This window comes from Aotus nancymaae, unplaced genomic scaffold (genome assembly GCF_030222135.1).
Source record: "Aotus nancymaae isolate 86718 unplaced genomic scaffold, 86718_ANA_hifiasm-v0.15.2.pri h1tg000079l, whole genome shotgun sequence".
NCBI classification, from domain to species: Eukaryota; Metazoa; Chordata; class Mammalia; order Primates; family Aotidae; genus Aotus; species Aotus nancymaae.
This window is the reverse complement of record NW_026988494.1, coordinates 26,357,263-26,368,931: the sequence shown is the minus strand read 5'-3', so window position 1 is coordinate 26,368,931 and position 11,669 is coordinate 26,357,263.

The window sequence follows — 11,669 nt, the reverse complement described above, 5'->3', positions numbered from 1 at the left end:
TAAGATGTATATGAAACATAAATGAATCTCCTGTTTAGACTTGGTCCCACTCCCCACTTACCTACTTGTTATGTATATGCAGATATTTCCAAATTCCCCAAAATCTGAAATCCAAAAAACTTCTGGTCCCAATCATTTCAGGCAGGAGGGATCCAGCCTGTGTATCCTACTGGCTCTCTGTGTGAGTCTGTGTGTCTGCGTGTGTATGTCTCTTACTGGTTCTATTTCTCTGGAGAACCTTCACTTTACCTACCCTATATATTTGTTTGAATTCTACAAATAAGAAGTGTTTATTTTAGAAAATTGGAAATTACAAAGCAAAAGAAAAATCTTAAGAGCAATTTCACCACCACGACATAATCACTATTAACCTTTCAAGAGGTGTATGTAGGTATATATTACAAAAAGTTACACTTAAACATTTTTGTAAGTAGATTTTCCACTTAAGATGTTATTAATAGCTACATCAGTAGGTACAGATCTGCATGATTTTACCCTTTTTTGTTTTGTTTGAGACAGGGTCTCATTCTGTTGCCCAGGCTAGAGTGCAGTGGCGTCATGATCATGGCTCACTGTAACCTCTAATTCCTGGGCTCATGGGATCCTCCCACCTCAGCCTCCCAAGTAGCTGGGGCTACAGGTGCGTGCCATCATGTCAGGCTGATTTTTGTATTTTTTGTAGAGATTAGGTCTTGCTATGCTGTCCAGTTTGGGCTCAAGCAGTCCTCCTGCTTTGGCCTCCCACAGTGCTGGGATTACAGGCATGAGCCACCGTGCCTGGCCAGATCTGCATAATTTTAAATGACTGCCAAACATTACATCCTTTGATTACGCTGTAATTTGTTTAATCCTTCCCCTACTGTTGAAAAGCCATTGCTTCTGTATTTCACGATTGTAAGCAATGCTGTAAAGAACAACCTGGCCTACATCTTTATGTCTGCGTCGATTGTTTTGTGGGGTAAGTGCTCCTGCCTCCTTCACTCTCCTACACACAAAAGAAGATATTTTCTACAAACCAGCAATTTCCTTGGGCTGTTAGTCTCTGTAAGTGGGGTTCATGGATTGCTAAACCTGGAAAGGCTAAGGATCTAATCAAATCTCATCATTCTACACATAAATGCAGGCAGGAGAGGGGAAGTAATTTTCCCAACTTTCCCAGTTGAGAGCAGATCGAGGCCGAGAACCTAGCACGCATGACTATGCTTTCAGATGAAGAGATTCCACTTCATTCAATTGCTGATTTGATCTCAGGAAAGCATTACACCTTGTCCAGCTAATATCCTTCAGTTTGCTAAAAGTTGACATTCAGAGTAAATGCTGGTAGCATTTTTGCCCCTCTGAAGCCAGCCTAGTGATGGATGAAAGAGAAAAATTTGAGCCCTCAATTTCTTTGTTTGATTTTTTGAAGAGGTGAGCTATCCTGCTGGCAAGGTGGCTAGTTGCTGCTAAACCAATATTTAGATAAATTGAGCTGAGAAGTTCTAATTATTCACAGCAGTACAATGTCTTTTATTAGAAAAAGGTTTTACATTATGAAAGTAATATATAGTCTTTAAAGCTGGAATTTTGAACAGTAGGAAGAGGACAAACTATTCATAGTTGTATTATGCAAAGGTGGCCACTGTCCACGCTTTATTGAAAGGGAAGGTTTGGACCTTTTAAGTCACAAATTAACAATCTTCCTTGCATCAAACTCTGTTCAAGAAATGATGATGCTTTGACTAGATGTCTTACAGTGGTACCTAAAGTGAATCTATCTTTTTTTTTTTAAAGTGAAGAATGTTTTTAGTTGGCTTTTGCTTCATAACAAACCCAGAATCTCAGTGGTGTCTAACAGCAAACATTACTTCTTCTCCCTCCTGGGTCTGTGAATCAGCTTGAGTAGCTGTGCTTCAGGCCAGCGGGTGTTGAACTGGGCTCTGGACTGTCGGAATCAGTTCTGCTCCATGTATATTTTCATCTCTTGGACCAATAGTTACCTGGAGTCTGTTCTTTTCCCTTTTTTTTTTCTTATTTTTTCAACTTTTATTTTACATTCTGGGGTCCAAGTGCAGGATGTGCAGGCTTGTAACATAGGTAAACATGTGCCATGGTGGGTTGCTGCACAGATCAACCCATCACCTAGGTATTAAGCCAGCATCCATTAGCTCTTCTTCCTGATGCTCTTCCTCCCTCTCCCCTCCCCTAACAGACCCCAAGGTGTGTTGTTCCCCACCATGTGTCCATGTGTTCTCATCATTCAGCTCCCATTTGTGAGAATTATTTGGTTTTCTGTTCCTGTATTGGTTTGCTGAGGATAACGGCTTCAGCTCCATCTGTGTCCCAGCAAAGGGCATGATCTCGTTCCTGTTTATGGCTGCATAGTATTTCATGGTGTATATGTACCACATTTTCTTTATCCAGTCTATCATTGATGGACATTTGGGTTGATTCCATGTCTTTGCTGTTGTGGATGGTGCTGCAATGAACATATACATGCATCTATCTTTATAACAGAATGATGTATACTCCTTTGGGTATATACCCAGTAATGGGATTGCTGGGTCAAATGGTATTTCTGCTTCTAGATCTTTGAGGACTTGCCACACTGTCTTCCACAATGGTTGAGCTCATTTACATTCCAGCAGTATAAAAATGTTCCTTTTTTCTGTGCAACCTCTTCAACATCTTTTGTTTCTTGACTTTTTAGTGATCGCCATTCTGACTGGTGTCAGATGGTATCTCATTGTGGTTTTGATTTGCATTTCTCTTATCAGTGATGTTGAGCTTCTTTTCATATGTTCGTTGGCTGCATGAATGTCCTCTTTTGAGAAGTGTCTGTTCATGTCCTTTGCCCATTTCTTAATGTTTTTTTATTCTTGTATATTTGTTCAAGTTCCTTGTAGGCTTTGGATATTAGACCTTTGTCAAATGGATAGATTGCAAACATTTTTGTAAGTTGTTTCTTTTGCTGTGCAGAGGCTCTTACGTTTAATTAGACCCTATTTGTCAATTTTTGCTTTTGTTGCAATAGCTCTTGGCGTTTTCATCATAAAATGTTTGCCCATGCCTATGTCCTGAATGGTATTGCCTAGATTTTCTTCTAGGGTTTTTTTTTTGTTTGTTTTTTTGGGTTTTTTTTGAGACGGAGCTTCGCTGTTGTTACCCAGGCTGGAGTGCAATGGCGCGATCTCGGCTCACCGCAACCTCCGCCTCCTGGGTTCAGGCAATTCTCCTGCCTCAGCCTCCTGAGTAGCTGGGATTACAGGCACGCGCCACCATGCCCAGCTAATTTTTTGTATTTTTAGTAGAGATGGGGTTTCACCATGTTGACCAGGATGGTCTCAATCTCTTGACCTCATGATCCACCCGCCTTGGCCTCCCAAAGTGCTGGGATCTTCTAGGGATTTTATAGTTTTGGGTTTTACATTTAAGTATTTAGTCTATCTTGCATTAATGTTTGTGTAAGGTGTAAGGAAGGGGTTTAGTTTCAATCTTTGGCATATGGCTGGGCAGTTCTTACAGCACCATTTATTAAATAGGGAATCCTTTTCCCATTGCTTGTTTTTGTTAGGTTTGTCAAAGATCAGATGATTGTAGGTGTGTAGTCTTATTTCTGAGTTCTCTGCTCTGCTCCAGTGGTCTGTGTGTCTTTTTTTGTAACAGTACCATGCTGTTTCGGTTACTATAGCCTTGTAGTATAATATAGTTTGAAGTTAGATATCATGATGCTCCAGCTTTGTTATTTTTGCTTAGGATCATCTTTGCTATTCATGCTTTTCTTTCAGCTCCATATGAATTTTAAAATAGTTTTTTTCTAGTTCTGTGAAGAATGTCAATGGTAGTTTAATGGGGATAGCACTGAATCTATAAATTACTTTGAGCAGTATGGCCATTTTCCTATTCATGAGCATGAAATGTTTTTCCATTTGTTTGTGTCCTCTCTGATTTTCTTGAGGAGTGGTTTGTAGTTCTCCTTAAAGAGGTCCTTCACTACCCTTGTTAGTTGTATTCCTAGGTATTTTATTCTCTTTGTAGCAATTGTGAATGGGAGTTCATTAATGATTCAGCTCTCTGCTTGTCTGTTGTTTGTTTACAGGAATGCTGGCGATTTTTAAACATTGATTTTGTATCCTGAGACTGCTGAAAATGCTTATCAGCTAAAGAAGCTTTTGGACTCAGACGATGGGGTTTTCTAGTTACAGGATTATGCCATCTGCATTCAAAAATAATTTGACTTCCTCTCTTCCTATTTGAATACCCTTTATTTCTTTCTCTTGCCTGATTGCTCTGGCTGGAACTTCCAATACTATGTTAGATTGTTGATTTAAGGTCTTTCTAGCTTTTTCATATGGGCACTTAGTGCTATAAATTTCCCTCTTAACACTGCTTTAGCTGCATTCTAGAGATTCTGTTACATTGTCTCTTTGTTCTCATTAGTTTCAAATAACTTACTGATTTCTGCATTAATTTCATTGTTTACTCAGGAGTCATTCAGGAGCAGGTTGTTCAATTTCCATGTAGTTGTGTGGCTTTGAGTGAGTTTCTTAATCTTGAGTTCTAATTTGATTGCACTGTGGTCTGAAAGACTATTATGATTTCAGTTCTTTTGTATTTGCTGAGTGTTTTACTTCTGATTATGTGATTTAATTTTAGAGTAAGTGTCATGTGGTGATGAGAAGAATGTATAATCTGTTGTTTTGGCGTGGAGCATTCTGTAGATGTCTACCAGGTCTGCTTGATCCAGAGCCGAGTTCATGCCCCAGAATCTCAGTCTTTACTGAGTCTCCAAATGACATAAGAATAACAGACCTTGTAGTTAAGGACAACAGAGCAATGAAAGGCAGCAGCAAAGTCCAAAACAGACATGTCTTCTTGCTGAAGTCACTGCAGTGGGGGGCATAAAATTTAAGGAAACTCTGGGTCTTATTGATATGGCCAATTGGATTAAAAGCAATAACCATTAATTAAAAATGGACTCAATCACAAGCAACACGATTAAAAAATAGGCAAAGAACTTGAAGAGGCATTTTCCCAAAAAAAAAGCCGACAAGCATATGAAGATGCTCAACATCATTAGACATCAGGGAAATACAGATCAAAATCAAAATGAGATACCAGTTTATACCCACTAAGGTGGCTATAGTAAACATCATAATAACGAAGGATATTAACAAGTATTGGTGACGATGTGGAGAAGTGGAACTCATTGCTAGCAGGAATGTAAAATAGTGCAGTCACTGTGGAAACCAGTTTGATGATTCCCCAGAAAGCTAAGCATAGAGTTACCATAGAATCTAGCAATTCTACTTCTAGGTACATACCTCAAAGAATTGAAAACATAGATTCTAACAGATCCTTGTACACCAGTATTCATTGCGGTGTTATTCATGGTAGCCAAAAGGTAAAACAAGTGTCCCTCAAAATGTAAATGTATAAACAATGTGGTATATTCCTAGAGGGGAATATTATTCAGCCTTAAAAAGGAATGAAGTACTGGTACATGCTACAAAGGTGGATGAGCCTCAAAAACAGGCTAAGTGAAAGAAGCCAGTAATAAAATACCGCATCTGATTCCATTATATGAAATGCCCAGAACCTTCAAATCTACAGAGACAGAAAGGAGATTTGTAATTGCTTAGGGCTGGCAGGGATAAGGGGGTGATGGCTAAATGGTATGGGGTTTTTGTTTGTGGAGATGAAATTTTTTAAAAATTGTGCTGATGGTTGCACAAGCCTCTGAAGATACTGAAAACCACTGAATTGTGTACTTTAAATGGGTGAATTGTATGGCGTTTGAATTATATCCCAATAAAGCTGTTTTTTTAAAAAGAAAAAATTAGGGCCAGGCACGGTGACTCATGCCTGTAATCCTAGCACTTTGGGAGGCCGAGGCGGGTGGATCACAAGGTCAGGAGTTCAAGACCAGACTGGCCAATATAGTGAAACCCCATCTTTACTACAAATATAAAAAATAACCCAGGCGTGGTGACAGGCGCCTGTAATCCCAGCTATGGGGGAGGCTGAGGCAGGAGAATCACTTGAACACGGGAGGCAGATGTCACAGTGAGTGGAGATCGAGCCACTGTACTCCAGCCTGGGAGACAGTGACAGACTCCATCTCAAAAAAAAAAAAAAGAGACAAAATTACTATAAATATATTTATAGCTTATATTCCAGATTCAGATGGCTGGAACAAATCCAATATAATTACTAGTGTGTAACTCTGTGTATAATTTTACAAGAGTAAATAACGAGAATACTTTAAGGAAACAGAACAAAAAATTATGTGCACAACTTGTCATCCAAGGAAACATACCACCTGGCATTACATTGCAATCATTTTGCTTATTAATATTAATATGATAATGATGAAAACTGAAAATATCTTATTTTGCATTTTGGCTAAAGGTACATACCCTGGAGACCTTTTTCTGATCTTTTCCTGTATACACGTGTGTCCATGAGTGTGTATCTATGCATGTTATGCATATACTTTATGCATAATAAATACCTGAGATGCATACAAATAGATACGCACATATTTGACTGCATATTTTAGTGAGATCTGTGCTATTTGCTGGCCAGGTCCTTTTTCATTCCCTAATGGCTGCACTTGCTCTCTTCACTTAGCCTTGGATGTGTGAGTAATCCATGCCTGACCCTGTCGAGATGTGCAGCTGCCCAGGTGATTCAAATGTGCAGCTGGAGTTGGAAGCCTCTGGTCCTGGGTGCCCATCAAGACACGAGCAACTGATGGGCCTGGCGTGGGGCCTTACTCCACTCAGCATCTGATTCCTTCTCAGTTCCATCTTCTGTTTCTCTGATGTCTTTTACAGTCTAGCTAATCCACTTGTTAATTCAAGCAAAAAAACTCGTGATAAAAGTTTACATCCTGAGACTAAGCACAGAGCCTATTAGAATGGGGAAAGAACAAGGGAAAAATACAAGGAGAAAACCCATTGTTCGCACAGCACTGGCTGTGCTACAGGTTGATGGTTTGGTCTCAAAGGCTGGGGCAGGACACACGCACATTCCAACAGGGCCAAAGACGGGGTCCAGATGGAGCCTGGGCTGCCGAGTGGCTTCCCTGGCCTGGGCCTGGGCCTGAACCTGAGGGAGCCCTGTGGTCGTCTATTTCTGGGATGTGCATTTGGGGTTTTGTTGGAAATACCAAGGACTGCTTAGGACACTCATTCTTTCAAACCTGGCATTTTGCTGTTAAATTAATTGAACATGGTAAAGCAAACAGGAATCTTTATCAGCCCTGCCTGTACCTGACCAATCCCCCCTCCGCGTCCCCACTCCTTTATCCACTGGGGCATCTTCTTTTATCACATGACCTTGAGTATTCATTTATTCTTTTTTTAAATTTTTGAGACAGGGTCTTGCTCTGTCACTGCGGCTGGAATGCAGTGATGCACAGATAAGGGGCTGGTAAGCATAAGGGGGTGACTAAAGAGAATGGGATTTCTAGCTCACCACAGCCTCTATCTCTAGGGCTCAAACCATCCTCCCACCTCAGCCTCCTGAGTACCTGGGACTACAGGTGTGTGTGCCACCACATTCGGCTTTTTTTTTTTTTTTTTTTTTTTTTTTTAATTTTTAGTAGAGATGAGGTCTCAATATATTGCCTAGGCTGGTCCCAAACTCCTGAGCTCAAGTGATCCTCCCACTTGGCCCCCCTCATTGCCCCGCAAAGTGCTAGGATTACAAGTGTAAGCCACTGTACCTAGCCTGATTTATTCCTATTTTCCCTTATGATTTTTAAAATTCATTTTATTTTTTAGAGCAGCTTTAAGTTCACAGCAAAATTCAGCAGAAAGCAAAGAGAGTTTCCATATTCCCCTGGCCCCTGCACTGACAGCCTTCCCCATCCTCAGCATCCCACACCCGAGTGGGGCATTTGCTGTAATTGACGAACCTACGTTGACACCTTCATTATCACCAGAGTCCATGGTTTACATTAGGGGTCTCACATAGTATTGCAGATTCTGAGTTTAGGCAAATATATCATGACCTGTGTCCACCATTGTAGTATCATCTAGAGGAATTTCACTACCTTAAAAAGCCTCTGCGTTCCACCTGTTCATCCCTCTCTTCCTGCTAACTTTTGGCAACCACTGATCTTTGCCCAGTCTCCATAATTTTGCCTTTTCCAGAATGTCATATAGTTGGAATCATAATATTTGGTCTTTTCAGATTGGCTTCTTCTACTCAGCAATATGCATTTAAGTTTCTTCCACGTCTTCTCATGGCTTGATAGCTCATTTCTTTTTAGCATTGAATAATATTCCACTGTCAGATATACTGCAGTTTATCCATTCACCTACTGAAGGACATTTTGGTAGCTTCCAATTTTTGGCAACTCGAAATAAGGCACTGTAAGTATTCATGAGCGGACCTTTGTCAGGACGTAAGTTTTCATCTCATTTGGGTAAATACCAAGGAGCGCGACTGCTGGAAGGGATGGTCAGAGTTGGTTTTGCTTTCCCATCTGCAGTGAATAGGAGTTCCTGCTGCTCCACATCCTCAACAACATTTGATGTTGTCGGTTTCCTGGATTTTGACTACTCTAATAGGTACATATCTCATGGTTGTAATTTTCATTTCCCTAAAGATGTAATGTGAAGCATCTTTCCACATGCTTGCTTACCATCTAGATCTCTTCTTTAGTGACATGTGTCTAAGTTTTTGGCCCCCTTTTTACTTCAGGACAGGGTCTTGCTGTCACCCATGCTGGAGTGCACTGGCACGATCATGACTGATTGCAGCCTTGACCTCCCAGGCTCAGGTGATCCTCCCACCTCAGCCTCCTGAGTAGCTGGGACTACAGGTGTGTGCCATTACACCTGGCTAACTTGTTAATATTTTTTTGTAGAGATGGGGTTTCATCATTTTGCCCAGGCTGGTCTCAAACTCCTGGGCTTAAGTGATTCACCCACCTTGGCATCCCAAAGTACTGGGATTACAGGTGTGAGCCACGACGTCCAGCCCAGCCTGGCCCATTTTTAAAATTAGGTTGTTTATTTTCTTATTGTTGAGTTTGTTGTTGTTGTTGTTGTTTGTTTTTTTTTCTTGAGATGGAGTCTTGCTCTGTTGCCCAGGCTGGAATGCAGTGGCATGATCTTGGCTCACTGCAACCTTTGCTTCCTGGGTTCAAGTGATTCTCCTGCCTCAGCTTCCCAAGTAGCTGGGACTACAGGAGCCCACCACCATGCCTGGCTAAGTTTTGTATTTTTAGTAGAGATGGGGTTTCACCATATTGGCCAGGCTGGTCTTGAACCCCTGACCTTGTGATCTGCCCACCTCAGTCTCCCAAAGTGCTGGGATTACAGGTGTGAGCGACTGCACCCGGCCTCTATTGTTGAGTTTTAAGAGCTCTTTGTATGTTTTGGACATACATCCTTTATCAGATATGTCGTTTGCAGTATTTTCTTCCAGTCTGTGGTTTTTCTTCTTACTTTCTTGATAGTGTGTCTTTCACAGAGCTGAAGTTTTTTGTTTTAATCAAGTCCAGTTAATCAATGTGTTCTTTCATGGATCTTTGTCTTTGGTGTTGTATCTTAAAGGTCATTGCCATACTCAGAGTCATCTAAATGTTTTCCTCTAGGAGATCTACAGCTGTGTGTTTTACATTTAGGTCTGATCTATTTTGAGTTAATTTTTGTGATGGGCATAAGGTTTTGTGATGGGCATAAGGTCTGTCTCTAGTTTCAATTTCTTTCTTTCTTTCTTTTTTTTTTTTTTTGCAATTGCTGGGCATCTTTTTAGACAAAAACATCTGTCTTAAAGGAGTGTTGCATTTCCCCTTTGTGGGGGCCTTTTCAAAGTCACAACATTCAAATTATTCTTAAACAAGTTTCAAACATGGTTGGAGAAAGGTTTCTTCACAGTCTCAGTCAGGGGCATAAACTTCTTATTATTTAGAAACAGCGTGGGCCTCAGCCAAGCACAGATCTGTTCTCTTGTTGATCTGATTTTCTTTTCTTTTTCACGATGGTTAGTAGCCAGGCAAGGCAAGGCATTTATCAGTGACAGCCAGTTTCAGGTAAACAATGAGTTGGGGAAAAGGTTACTGTCGACTTCAGTTCAGCCGGCAGCCATTGTATGAGGCCACGACCACAGAAACAGACCTGAAATTGTCTCTGGAAGGGAAAACACAAAGCAGAAACTACTGAGCGAGGTAGGAGGGGGCATCGGTGACTCAGTGCTTTATGGCTCCTTCCCTGTGAGTCATCAAAGAAGTAATTTTCTCTCGGGGATGGTAAGAACAGTTAGAGACGGGCCTAGTAAGTTGAACTGAGTCTAATTCTGTAAAGTGAATAAACCACAGGGAAGGTGGGCTAAGTGGCAGCCCCCTGGCCTCAGGTGGTTGGGCTTGAATGAATGGGCCCCCCGGCAGCAGTTGGCTGGGGACTTTCCCACAGTGGGCTGTGGAGGGCTCATCAGTGCCTTGATGGAGAGGGGAGGAGAATGCCAGGTAACCAACGCCATTCCCTCTTCCCCATCCCTTCCACTTTCCCCTCCCGGGCTCACTCCATCTCTCCCCTCTCTTTTCTTGGCTCTTCCTTCTCTACCACTCACTTGGTTCCCACCCTCGCTCTAGACCAGGGTTTTGTCTGAGCCTCCTTCAGATCATATCATTGAGTGTCTTCTCTGAGCACAGACCCTGCCTGGACAAGCACTGCGCCCAGGAGGCATGAAGGCATTGGAGATCAGAGGCGCAGAATGTGTAAGGCCTCGTCCCTTTTACAAAGAGCTGGAGGAGAAGTGCGGGACATGTCAATGTCGCCATGTTGACATCAGGATAATTTTTAATATTTGCGTCTCAATCATCATAATGTCAGAAAACACACGAGTGCACTTTCATCTTCAAAAATATCAGCGTGTGTATTGATATGCTTGACATTCACTGGATATAGACACTCTGGAAAGATGAGTGGATGCCTCTGGGAGGGGCAGGGTGGCAGCTGATGGGGTATAAAGGAGACTGATTCTTCATATGTCCTTTCTCCTTTCAGAATTTTGTCCCATGTGGATGCATGTTTGATTTTATTTAAAATCAAAATAGGTAGAGATAGAGAATATGAAGTGATGTGCGACACAGACTCCTCCTCTATCCCCTGAGCATCTGCGGGATTGAGAGCAGTTGAGGGATAGGAATAGAGTTGAGGGTTAAGGAAGTCTGTTGAGGATGTTTTCTGTCAATTAAACATAACATAAAACCTAAAAGGCAAAAGTACCTTTACATTTTGATATGACTGGATCCACCTTAAAATGTCTTCCATGCCAAAATAGTCCCATCAAGTCCATGCCCTACGGCAGCACGTACCCCCCCCAAAAAGAAGGTACCACTTTGCACCACTGCCGCTCTAGGGAGTAGCATCAGCAATGCTCGCAGGACCATGGTGAGCCCAGATGGCCCTGGAGGGGAGGTGGGAAGGGGGTAACTGAGTTGTGTTTTGGGGCACAGGAGAGGCAGGCACTGGGCATCTTGCTGACGTCAGTTCAACCGAGCAGAGAGAGGGAGGTAGGGACATGGGAGAATGCAGTTCATTTTGCAGGCAATGGGGACCTCCTGGGTCATCCTCCGACCGACATCCTAGCTGTGTGTTGTTGAGCAAGCTACTTAAACCTCTCTGTGCCTCACGTTTTCTCATCTATAAAATAAGAGTAGGTTGAGTGCA